The 12,550-nt window shown below is 40.8% G+C and overlaps 1 pseudogene; it reads left to right on the forward strand.

The window, feature by feature from the left end:
• LOC111761888 (60S ribosome subunit biogenesis protein NIP7 homolog pseudogene) lies at window positions 1–460 on the forward strand (annotated as a pseudogene).
• Window positions 461–12,550: the final 12,090 nt, after the last annotated feature.

Raw genomic sequence — 12,550 nt, forward strand, 5'->3', positions numbered from 1 at the left:
ATGTGGCTTCTGACAGAAGAAGAGACCCGTGTAATGTTCAAGAAGATCGTGAACTATATTGGGGAGAATCTTCAGCTCCTCGTCAGCAGGTCCCATGGCACCCACTGTTTCTCGCTGCACAACAACAGGGTGTACTAGTGAGCGAGACCATCTTGAAGCTGCACACCGCAGCTCTGGATTGTCTTGCGCCCTATGCCAAGGATAAAGTGTGGGTGAAGCCTGGAGCAGAGCAGTCTTCCCTGTGTGGGAGCCATGTGTTGAATCTGGTCTGGGTCCAATTACTGAAAATGCTTCTCAGCACCAGGGAGTGGTGGTGTACTGCATGGAAGACATCCCTTTGGAGTTTGGGGTGGCAGCAAAGTCTACACAAGCCTGCAGGAGAGTAGATCCCATTGCAATTGTGGTGTTTCATCAAGCAGACACGGGGGGATCCGTGCGGCGTGAAGAAACGCTGACTTAAAATGAAGTCATCGAAGGACATAGGGCTGCGTGGGGAGCCGGGACTTGTTTCCTGTGTCTGGGTAGGTTCCACGATGGGGCTGAGTTTGTAACCTCTTCAGGGACGGCTTAGTTGAATATACTCTCTATTCCTGGCAAATGCAGACTGGATTCTTATTATACAGAAATGCCTCAAGGGAAGCGGACTTGGCCCAGTGGTTAGGGCGTCCGTCTACCACATGGGAGGTCTGCGGTTCAAACCGCGGGCCTCCTGGACCCATGTGGAGCTGGCCCATGCGCAGTGCTGATGCGCGCAAGGAGTGCCCTGCCACGCAGGGGTGTCCCCGCGTAGGGGAGCCCCACGTGCAAGGAGTATGCCCTGTAAGTAGAGCCACCCAGCAGGAAAGAAAGTGCAGCCTGCCCAGGAATGGCACCACACACATGGAGAGCTGACGCAGCAAGATGATGCAACAACAACAAAAAAAGAAACACAGATTCCTGTGCCGCTGACAACAACAGAAGCAGACAAAGAAGGTGCAGCAAATAGACACAGAGAACAGACAACTGGGGTGGGTGGGGGGGAAGGGGAGATAAATAAATAAATAAATATTTTTTTTAGAAGTAAAAGTATAGAAAGTTGACAATAATACATAGTCTACAAAGGAGAATTGATCTTAGGGTTACATTGTAGAGAGACTTAATTTCTTTCTATATTTGGAGAAGATCTTATCCCCCGTGAGCCTTAAGGAGTCATCTCATGCTGTTGTACCTTCACAGTGTGTTCTGGAGTGCCTCATTTCCTGAAGTTACTGTAAGACCTGTTAAAATTTTAAATAAATTTGAAAACAAAATTTTAATATATCCTCAATATTATTCAGAGAATCTTTTATCTATAAATTAAAAACCACTTCATTTTCAGCAAAATGTTTTGGTACAGAATTATCTGAAAACCAAGACAATATGTTTTTGTTACTGTTTCCTCCATTATCTCATAATTTATATCCATTTTTTTGGTATTTACAAGTGGTAAAAATATTTACAAAATTTACAGTAGGTAAATCTTACAAAAAATAAAATATGGGTGGCCAAAAAATCTGGAAACATTGACTATAGATATAGATATAGATATAGATATTTAAATGAAGGTAACTCCCTTGATTACTTCTTCTAAGGTATACTAAAGATACAAGTTCATTCCGTGAAAATTAGAGACACAAATCATCTAAGGCAATGTACTGCAGTTGTATATACAAGGATTAATGGAAATGCTGCCTTAATGCACATTGTTCATTGCAATTTTGCAAAACATTTTGAATTGTTAGGAACAACACATTGAACATAGTATGCATTATCAATAAACAACTTATTTTGTATTTGCTCTACATTTCCAGATCTTATAGTCCCCTGAACAATTTTAATTCAGAAGACTGAAGAATAATCAGTTATTTTAAGCCCTGTTAAAATAGTCAACACAAAAAAGGTATATATTATTCTTTTTTTGTAATCTTTATTTTATTTAAATTCCACCCCATTCCCCCCATTGTCTGCTAATTCACTGTGTGTTCTTCTGTGTCTGCTGTATTCTCGTTAGGCAGCTCTGGGAACTGATCCTGAGACATTCGGAGTAGGAGAGAGGCAATTACTCTCTTGCGCCACCTCAGCTCCCTGTTCTGCTGCATCTTATTTTCTCTCCTCTGTGTCTCTGGTTGTGTCATCTTGCTGCACCAGCTCTCCCCATCAGCTGGCACTCCCGCACGGGGTGGCTTTTCCCATGCAAGGCAGCTTTCCCACGCAGGGTGGCTCTCCTGCATGAGGCCACATTCCTGCATGGGTGGGCACTCCATGTGGGCCAGCTTGCCCTCACCAGGAGGACCTAAGCATCGAACACTGGACCTCCTATATGGTAGACAGGAGCCCAATTGGTTGAGTTACATCCATTTCTCTATATATTATTCTTGTAAGGCCTCTCCTCTATATCATTTTTCCAAATTGATCCCATTTTTTCCCAATTGTTAAACTTACCTGCATTAGTTGAACTATTAAAAAAATACATTAAAGACATAGAATAGCAGATTTGAATTGGTGGAAGATAGAATTAGTGAATTAGAGGACTGAGCATCTAAACTTGAAAAGACAGGAGAACAGAAAAAGAAAAGAATGCAAAAAAAATTTGAACAGGGTCTCAGGGATTAATGAATGTGAAACACCCAAACATACACATTGTCAATGAACCAGAAAGAGAAAAGAACAGAAAAGGGGCAGAAAGACTGTCTGAGGAAATAGTGACCAAAAACTTCCCAACCCTTATGAAAGACACAAATATCAATATCCAAGAAGGACAATAAACCCCAAAGAGAATAAATCTGAATAGACCTACTCCAATACACCTACTATTCAGAATAACAAATACCATAGATAGAGAGAGGATTTTGAAAGCAGCAAGAGAAAAGCAAAGCATCACCTACAAGGGAACCTCAATAAGACTAAGTGCAAATCTGTCACCAGAAACCATGGAGATGAGAAGAAAGCAGTATGATGTATTTAAGGCACTGAAAGAGAAAAACTGCCAGCCAAGGATTCTTTTTTTTTTTTTTAATTATTTATTTATTTTTTAAAATTACATTAAAAAAATATGAGGTCCCATTCAACCCCACCACCCCCACCCCCCACTCCCCCCACAGCAACACTCTCTCCCATCGTCATGACACATCCATTGCACCTGATAAGTACATCTCTGAGCATCACTGCACCCCATAGTCAATGGTCCACATCATAGCCCACACTCTTCCACGTTCCATCCAGTGGGCCCTGGGGGAATCTACAATGTCCCGTAATTGTCCGTGAAGCACCACCCAGGACAACTCCACGTCCCGAAAATGCCTCCACATCTCATCTCTTCCTCCCATTCCCCAAACCCAGCAGCCATCATGGCTACCCTTCCCACGCCCATTCCACATTTTCTCTGTGGACATTGGATTGGTTGTGTCCATTGCACATCTATGTCAAGTGGGGGCTTAGATTCCACATGGATACTGGATGCACTCCTCCTGCTTTCATTTGTAGACACTCTAGGCCCCATGGTGTGGTGGTTGACCTTCTTCAACTCCATGTTAGCTGAGTGGGGTAAGTCCAATAAATCAAAGTGTAGGAGCTGAAGTCTGTTGAGGCTCTGGGCCTGGGTGTCATATTATCAGTCCAGAGATTCAAATCCCCTAAATATATCTTAAACTCCAGCACCCACTACAATTCCAATAAAGTAGCATGCAAGTCTTGTGAGAAGAGATCCCCTCTGAGTCCAATTCCATCACGCAGAAACACCAGCTCCAAAGAAGGGCCATCTGCCATGGCAGTAAACCCCATCTGCCATGACCATAGAACCCGTGGGTCTCTTTATCCCTCAAAAGAACCAATACCTGGGGTTGTATCTACTTTATCTGTCTCTTAGACTCTGCTCAGTTGTGCATAAGGGCATTCCTTCTGACAACCTCCAGACTCATTTTTAGAGACTCATAGCCTTATAATCTCATTTCTCCTTTCCATTTCCCCCTTCCATTAGGTCAAACAGCATTCTTAAGTCATGTTATTATATGTAGACAGGGATATTCTGCTGATCCATATTGAACCTTTAATTCAAAGTCATTTTCTAGTTGCATCTTCAGCTGGTATGTGGTAGTGATCCCTCGGTGCCAGGGAGGCTCATCCCCGGGTGTCATGTCCCACGCTGGGGGGAATGCACTGCATCTACATGCTAAGTTTGGCTGTGAGAGTGGCCACATTTGAGTAACATGAAGGCTGTCAGGAGGAAACTCCCAGGCACAGTGCTACTCTAGGCCTTATTCTTATTGCAGGTGTATAGGCTCAAAAGCATAGCCATTAGTATCAGGAGCCCACTGTTGGGCCCTCCTTCCTTCCTGGTTCTTGCCGTTGCACCTGGGGGACTGCCGCAGCTCCCCCAGGGTCCATGACAGTGACCCCCCAGCCAGGAGCCCAGTACCCCCCCAGCTGTTGTTTTTAATTGCTTCCACTATGAGTATATCTAGACATTACTATATACCCTGGGCATATGCCCTGTATAACTCCCTGTCAACCATATATATCCTGTCAATAACATCCTATATCAGTATTCCTCCGCTGCCATTGTTGAACCACTCTGTGACCCAAAACTTCCTGTAAAGTGAATCCCAACATAAAGTCAGCTTCACAAGAGTCTTAGATCACCAAAATTCATATATACAATATACAGTACTTCCCCAGATCCACCATAAAACCTTTTCCCTTCCACAGCGATAATCTTTTAACTTATTGATATCATATTTCCTGAAACTGATGTACAGATTCTGAAACAATAGCTTTCAAACAAGGTGACATCTGTGCTTACTATGTGGTCCATACTTTAGGTTGTACAGTTTTCTAAATTTTTTAGTTATTCTATGTTTTGCCTTATGGTTTACATTATTAGTCTGTCGTCCCCTATATGTTTTTGGTGTAATATTACATGTTTTATATTCATCCTCATGTACTCTCACAAAACTCCTCTCTTGCCCCCATACTTACCTTGGTTCCATCCATTCCACATCCATTTTCCCCTCCCCTTGGGGCCCACAATGCCAGCCACTCTCCATTTCGCAAGAAGCCCTGTCCAGAGATCCTTGCAGCAGTATTCAGGGCCTGACTTTCTCAACTGCCCTAATGCCCTGGGAGCCGTCCTTTCTCACGAGAGATACAGTTCTCTCTATTTGACGGCATTAGTCCGCCCCAGCCAAGGATTCTTTATCCAGCAAAACTGTCCTTCAAAAATGAGGGTGGCTTTAAAGTCTTCACAGACAAAAACAGAGAGAGTAAGTTACCAAAAAATGAGATTTACAAGAGATACTAAAGGGCATGCTACAGCCTGAAAGGAAAGAGACTTGGAAAAGAGGGCAGAAATGGAGATTATTATTAGTAAGGGTAACTTAATGGGTAAAAAGACAGACAGTAGTAAGACATGACAACAGAAAGCCAAAGGATAAAATGGACAAAGTAAGTCCTGCCTTTACAGTTATAGCACTGAATGTTAATGGATTGAATTCCCCAATCAAAAGACATAGACTGATAGAATGGGTATATATATGCCATCTATATGCTGTCTACAAGAGACTCACCTTAGATACAAGGACACAGTCAGGCTGAGAGTGAAAGGTTGGAAAAAGATATTCCATGCAAATACTAACCAAAAAAGATCTTGAGTAGTGACACTAATATTAGACAAAACAGATTTTATATTTTTTATGTGTTTGTTTTGTTAACAACTTTATTTAAAAGTCACAAAAATGGAAGAACAGAAAAAGGTAACTCAACAAGTTATGGAAACATTACTCCTAAATATTTCTTTTTCAGGCACTTTTATCTCATCTAATTCCAACTGCTAACTCAATTGTTCCTTTAGTGTTCAGAAGAATACACAGATGAACATAGATCAGTTAAATGGCATAGTCAAGTTCTCATTATTAATAAAAAAAAAGAAGAGGAAAAGAATGTTTAATCGTATGTATTCCTATCTCAAAATCAAACCCTATATTCTTTATTTAACCTTTAGAATTAATATAGAACCAACTTTGTTAACAATGTTGTTAACTAGAGTCCATAAATTACATTAGTTATATTTTCCCATGTATCACCACATTCTTTTTCTAATTGCAAACTTTAAAATATATTTCTTTTTTTTAATAAAAACATTTCTCAATTAAATATATTGGATACATATAATTTTTTAAAAATCATACAATATGTTACACAATATATTTGGTTCATAGTAACGCAATCATACAGTATTTGCTCTTTTGTGTCTGGCTTGCTTTGCTCAACATAATGTCCTCCAGATTCATCCATGTTGTCATGTTTTTTACTTCATTTCTTCTTATGGCTGCATAATATTCCATCGTGTGGATACACCACAGTTTGTTTCTCCATTCCTCGGTTGATGATGGACACCAAGGTTATTTCCAGCTTTCGGCAATTGTGAATAACGCCGCTATGAACATCGGTGTGCAGGTGTCTGTTCATGTCATGCTCTCAGTTCCTCTGGGTATACAGCCAGTAGTGGTGTTGCACGGTCATGTATCACCACATTCTTAACACCCTATAGTAGAACATTCTGTATTTATATTATCAACCACAATCCTAACCTATTTCCAAAATCACTGTAATACATTCTCAACATTATCTTCCACCTGTTCTCCAACTAATATTAACCTTCCTAGATTACTTGTTTCAGCCACAAACACAAAATGAGTGTTTGTTACATTCATTATAATCTGTTACCATCGAGTCCACCATTACCATATGTTTACACTTGACCTTATTAAACATTTTACTGATATCCAGCATCTTCTCCCCCTTCTCATCCCATATCCCATCTCTCACCAATCTACACTAAATAGTCTAACTCCATAAATCTACTCATTGTATTTAGTTCACATCAATAAAATAGATTCTAAGTGAAAAACTGTTATAAGAGATGAAGAAGGTCATTATGTATTAATAAAAGGGGCATTTCACCAAGAAGAAATAGCTTTAATAACTATTTATGCACCTAACCTGGGTGACCCAAGATACAAGAGGCAAACACTGGAAAAACTGAAGGGAGAAATAGACATCTCTACAATAATAGTTGGAGACTTCAATACATCACTGTCAGCATTGGATAGAACATCTGGACAGAGAAACAGAGAAACAGAGAGCTTGAATAATATGATAAATGAACTAGACCTAACAGATATTTGTAGAGCCTTACATCCCAAAACTGCAGGATATACACTCTTTTCAAGTGTTCATGGATCCTTCTCCAGGATAGACCATATGTTGGGTACAAGACAGGTCTCAGTAAATTTCTAAAAATTGAAATTATACAAAAACACTTTCTCTGATCAAATGGAATGCAGCTGGAAATCAATAACAGTTGGAAAAAGGGAAAATTTACAAATATATGGAGAATAAGCAACACACTATTTAAAAACCAGGGGTTAAAGAAAAAATTGCAAGAAGCGGACTTGGCCCAGTGGATAGGGTGTCCGTCTTCCACATGGGAGGTTCGCGGTTCAAACCCCGGGCCTCCTTGACCCATGTGGAGTTGGCCCATGCGCAGAGCTGATGTGCGCAAGGAGTGCCCTGCCACACAGGGGTGTCCCCCATGTAGGGGAGCCCCACGTGCAAGGAGTGCACCCCGTAAGGAGAGCTGCCCAGCGTGAAAGAGATTTCAGCCTGACCAGGAATCGCGCTGCACACACGGAGAGCTAACGCAGCTAGATGACGTAACAAAAAGAGACACAGATTCCCGCGCCGCTGACAACAGCAGAAGTGGATAAAAAGAAGAACACAGCAAATGGACACAAAGAACAGACAACCGGGGGTAAATAAATTTTTAAGAAAGAAGAAGAAATTGCAAGAAACTCCTACCCTCTGGTTTATTGGACTTACCCCAGCCAGCTAACAGGGAGGTGAAGAAGGTCAACCACCACACCAGGGAGCCAAGAGTGCCTACAACTGCAAATAGGAGAATTGCATCCATCGTCCAAGTGGAGTCGAGGCACCCTCTCGATATAGAGGTGGAATGGACATAACCATTCCAGGGCACACAGAATGGAGGAATAGAGTATGGATTAGAGTGGACTTACTGATATTCTATTCTGGAACTATTGTGATTAGTAATGGAAATAAACGTAGCATTGATGTGAAGAAAGTGGCCATGGTAGCTGATGAGGGAAGGGAGTGGGAAGAAGAGATGAGATGTGGGGGCATTTTCAGGACTTGGAGTTGTCCTGGGTGGTGCTGCAGGGACAGTTACTGGACATTGTATGTCCTCCCATGGCCCGCTGGGTGGACTGGGAGAGAGTGTAAACTATAATGTGGACCATTGACCATGTGGTGCAGCAGTGCTCAGAGATGTGCTCACCAAGTGCAGTGGATGTCCCATGATGATGGAGGGGGTGGTTGTTGTGGGAGGAGTGGGGTAAGGAGGATGGGCGGTGAATGGGGACCTCATATTTTTTTAACATAACATTAAAAAAATAAATAAAGACAAAAAAAAAAAAGAAGAAGAAATTGCAAGAGAAATCAATAAATATCTTGAGACGAATAAAAGCAAGAACACAACATATCAAAACCTATGGGATAGAGTGAAGGCAGTGCTGAGGGGAAATTTATAGCCCTTAATGCTTACATTAAAGAAGAAAGAGCTAAAATCGAAGACCTAACTGTACACTTGGAGGAACCAGAAAGGAACAGAAAATGAATCCCTAGCCAAGCACAAGGAAATAAATAATAAATATCAGAGCAGAAATAAATGAAATTGAGGGAAAAAGTAAATAGAATGAACAAAACCAAAAGTTGGTTCTTCAAGAAGATCAAGAAAATCAATAAACCCTTAGCTAGACTCACAAAGAAAAAAGAAGACAAGATTCAAATAAATAAAATCAGAAATGAGGGGGACATTACCACTGATCCTGCAGAAATAAGAGAGATCATAAGAGGATACAATGAACAACTATACAACAAAAAACTAGACAATGTGGGCAAGATGGACAAATTTCCTAGAAACACATGAACAACTTGTTCTGAACCTAGAAGAAATAGAAGACCTCAACAAACCAACAAGAGTAAAGAGGGAAGTGGATTTGGCTCAACAGAGAGAGCGTCTGCCTACCACACGGGAGGTCCAGGGTTCAAACCCAGGGCCACCTGATCCATGTGATGAGCTGGCCCATGCGCAGTGCTGATTTGCACAAGGAGTGCCGTGCCATGCAGGGGTGTCCCCCACATAGGGGAGCTCCACGTGCAAGGAGGGTGCCCCATACTGAGAGCCACCCAGCGCTAAAGAAAGTGCAGTCTGCCCAGGAATGGCGCCGCACACACGGAGAGCTGATACAACAAGATGACACAACAACAACAACAACAACAAAAAAGAGATTCCTGGTGGTGCTGACAAGAATGTAAGTGGACACAGAAGAACACACAGCAAATGGACAGAGAGAGCAGACAACTGGGGGGGAGGGTGGGCAAGGGGAAAGAAATAGATTAAAAAATAAATCTTTAAAAAAAAGAAAGAGTAAGTAGATTGAAACAGTCATCAAAAAAACTCACAAAAACAAGAAGAGATGACTTCACAGGTGAATTCTACTGATCATTGAAAGATGATCGAATACAGATCTTGCTCAAGCTCTTCCAGAAACTTGAACAGGAACTAACGCCACCAAAGGCATTCTATGAAGCCAACTTCACCTTAACACCAAACAAATAAAGATACTACCAAAGAGAATTACAAAGCTATTCCTTTACTGAATATAGATGCAAAAATCCTCAATAAAATACCTACAAACTGAATCCAAAAGCACATTTTTATAAAAACACATTTCTGGTGCTGATATGAAGTACCAGGATTCTGTTGGCTTTTATAAAGGGTATATATGGGGGTAAAAGCTTACAGTTACAAAGCCCTAAAGAATCCAACTCAAGGTTACTTCCTCACCAAAGTCTGTTGCCCCCTGTTGAAGCAAGAGGGCAGGTGACTCTGCGGGGCTCGGCCCTCTTCCTCTCGAGGCTCCTGGGCCCAGCCTCTCATGCTCTCAGCTGCAGGCAGGCCCACGGCTCATCTGCTCTCATCTCTTCTCAAGGCCGGCAGTAAACTGTCAGGCAAATGGCTCATCTCTTTTCCTGGGCCCAGGATCAACATTTTCTCCTCTTCTGTGTCTATGGCATGCTCTCTATTTCCGTGAATCTTCCTCTGTCCCCTTGATTGAGTGTCTGTTTATATAGCCCACCAATGGGGCAAGGACACAACCCTGCACACCCAAACGATGTGTCAAATCAAAGCCCTCATCTTAACATAATCAAGTAAACTTAAAATCTTGAATTTAATTCAATCAAAGGGTATCACACCCAGAGGAATAGACCAGTCTACAAATATAATCTATATCTCTTTTTGGAATTCACAAATAATGTCAAACTGCCACACCAGGTAAGCAAGACTGGTTCAATACCGAAAAATCAATTAGTGTAATTAACCAAATTAATAAACTGAAGAAAAAAATTACATGATTCTCTGGATTGATGCAGAGAAGGCATTTGACAAAATACAGCATTCTTTCTTGATAAAATGACTACAAAAAGACTAATAGAAGGAAACTTTCTCAACATGGTAACATGCATATATGAAAAACTTAGAGCTAACATTGTACTCAGTGGTGAAAGACTGAAAGCTTTCTTGCTGAGATTGGGAAGAAGACAAGAATGCACACTGTCACCACTGTTATTCAGTATAATGCTAAAAGTCCCAGCTAGAGCAATTAGGCAAGAAAAAGAAATAAAAATCCACTCAGATAGGAAAGGAAGAAGTAAAACTTTCACTATTCACTGATGATATGATCCAATATCTAGAAAATCCTAGAAATTCACAATGCTACTAGAACTAACAGGTGAGTTCAGCAAAGGGGCAGGATACCAAGATAAATATGAAAAAATCAGTAGCATTTCCATACATTACTGGTGAGCAATCTGAGGAGGAAGTCAGAAAAAAATCCACTTATAATAGCGACTGAAATAATCAAATATTTAGGAATAAGCTGAACCAAGGAAATAAAGGGCCTGTATTCAGAAAACACAACATTGCTAAAAGAAACCTAAGAACATCTAAACAAATGGAAGTACACTCGACGCTCTTGGACTGGAAAAGAAATACTGTTAAGATGTCAATTCTAGCCAAACTGATTTACAGATTCAAAGCAACCCCAATAAAAATCCCAAAAGACTTTACTGCAGAAATGGAAAAACCAATTATCAAATGTATTTGGAAGAGTAAGGGGCCCTGAATAGCTAAAAATACCTTAAAAAAAGAAGAATGAAGTTGGAGGACTCTCACTTCCTGACTTTAAAGCATCTTAACTACAGTGGTGAAAACAGCATGGTACTGGTGTGAAGATAGATTGACCAATGGAACTGAATCAGAACTAGATCCTCATATCTATGGCCAACTGATTTTCGACAAGGCTGACAAGCCCACAGAATCGGGCCAGAGCAGTCTATTCAACACCTGGTGCTGGGAGACCTGGATACCCATGGCTGAAAGAAAGAGGTCCCCTCTCTCACACCTATTCAAAAATTAACTCGAAATGCATCAAGGACCTAAATATAAAAGTGACAACCATAAAACTCCTAGAAGAAAATGTAGAGAAACATCTTCAAGATTTGTGGTAGGCAGTCATTTCTTGAACCTTACACCCAAAGCATAAGCAACAAAAGAAAAAAATGAAAAATTAACCACTTTTGTTCTTCAAAAGACTTTGTCAAAAAAATAAAAAGACAGCCTACTCAAAGGGAGAAAATAGTTGAAAACCACATCTTTGATAGGGGTTTGATATCCATGTTATATAAAGAGATGCTACAACCCAACAATAAAAAGACAAGCAACCCAATTTAAACATGGGCAAAAGACTTGCATAGACATTTTTCCAAAGAGGACCTACAAAAGGCCAAAAAGCACATAAAAAAATGTTCAACATCACAGCTATTAAGGAAATGCTGATCAAAACTACATACCATTTTACACCTTATAGAATGGTCATTATTAAAAATAAAAACAAACAAAGCTACAAGTGCTAGAGGGGATGTGGAGAAATAGGAACACTCCTTCACTGCTGGTGGGAGTGTAAATGGTGCAGCCTCTGTGGAAGACAGTGTGGTGGCACCTCAAGAAGCTGAATATAGACCTGCCACATGAGCCAAGCAATCCAGTTTCCAGGAACATATTCAGAAGAGCTGAAAGCAAGGATGCGAACTGACATTTGCATACCGATGTTCATAGCAGCATTATTCACACTTGCTAAAATATGGTAACAGCCCAAGAGTCCATCACCCAGAGAAAGGGCAAATAAAATGTGGTCTATACATACAATGGAATGCTGTTCAGCTGTAAGAAGAAATGAAATCAGGGTGCATGTGACATCATAGATGAACTTTGAGGACATTATGCTGAGAATGCTAATGTGTCAATTTGGTCAGGTAATGGTGCCCAGCTGTTTGGTCAAGCAAGCACTGGGCTAATTGCAATTCAAGGACATTTCATGGACTTTAATATCAGTGA

Source organism: Dasypus novemcinctus, chromosome 9 (genome assembly GCF_030445035.2).
Source record: "Dasypus novemcinctus isolate mDasNov1 chromosome 9, mDasNov1.1.hap2, whole genome shotgun sequence".
In the NCBI taxonomy this organism is placed as follows: domain Eukaryota; kingdom Metazoa; phylum Chordata; class Mammalia; order Cingulata; family Dasypodidae; genus Dasypus; species Dasypus novemcinctus.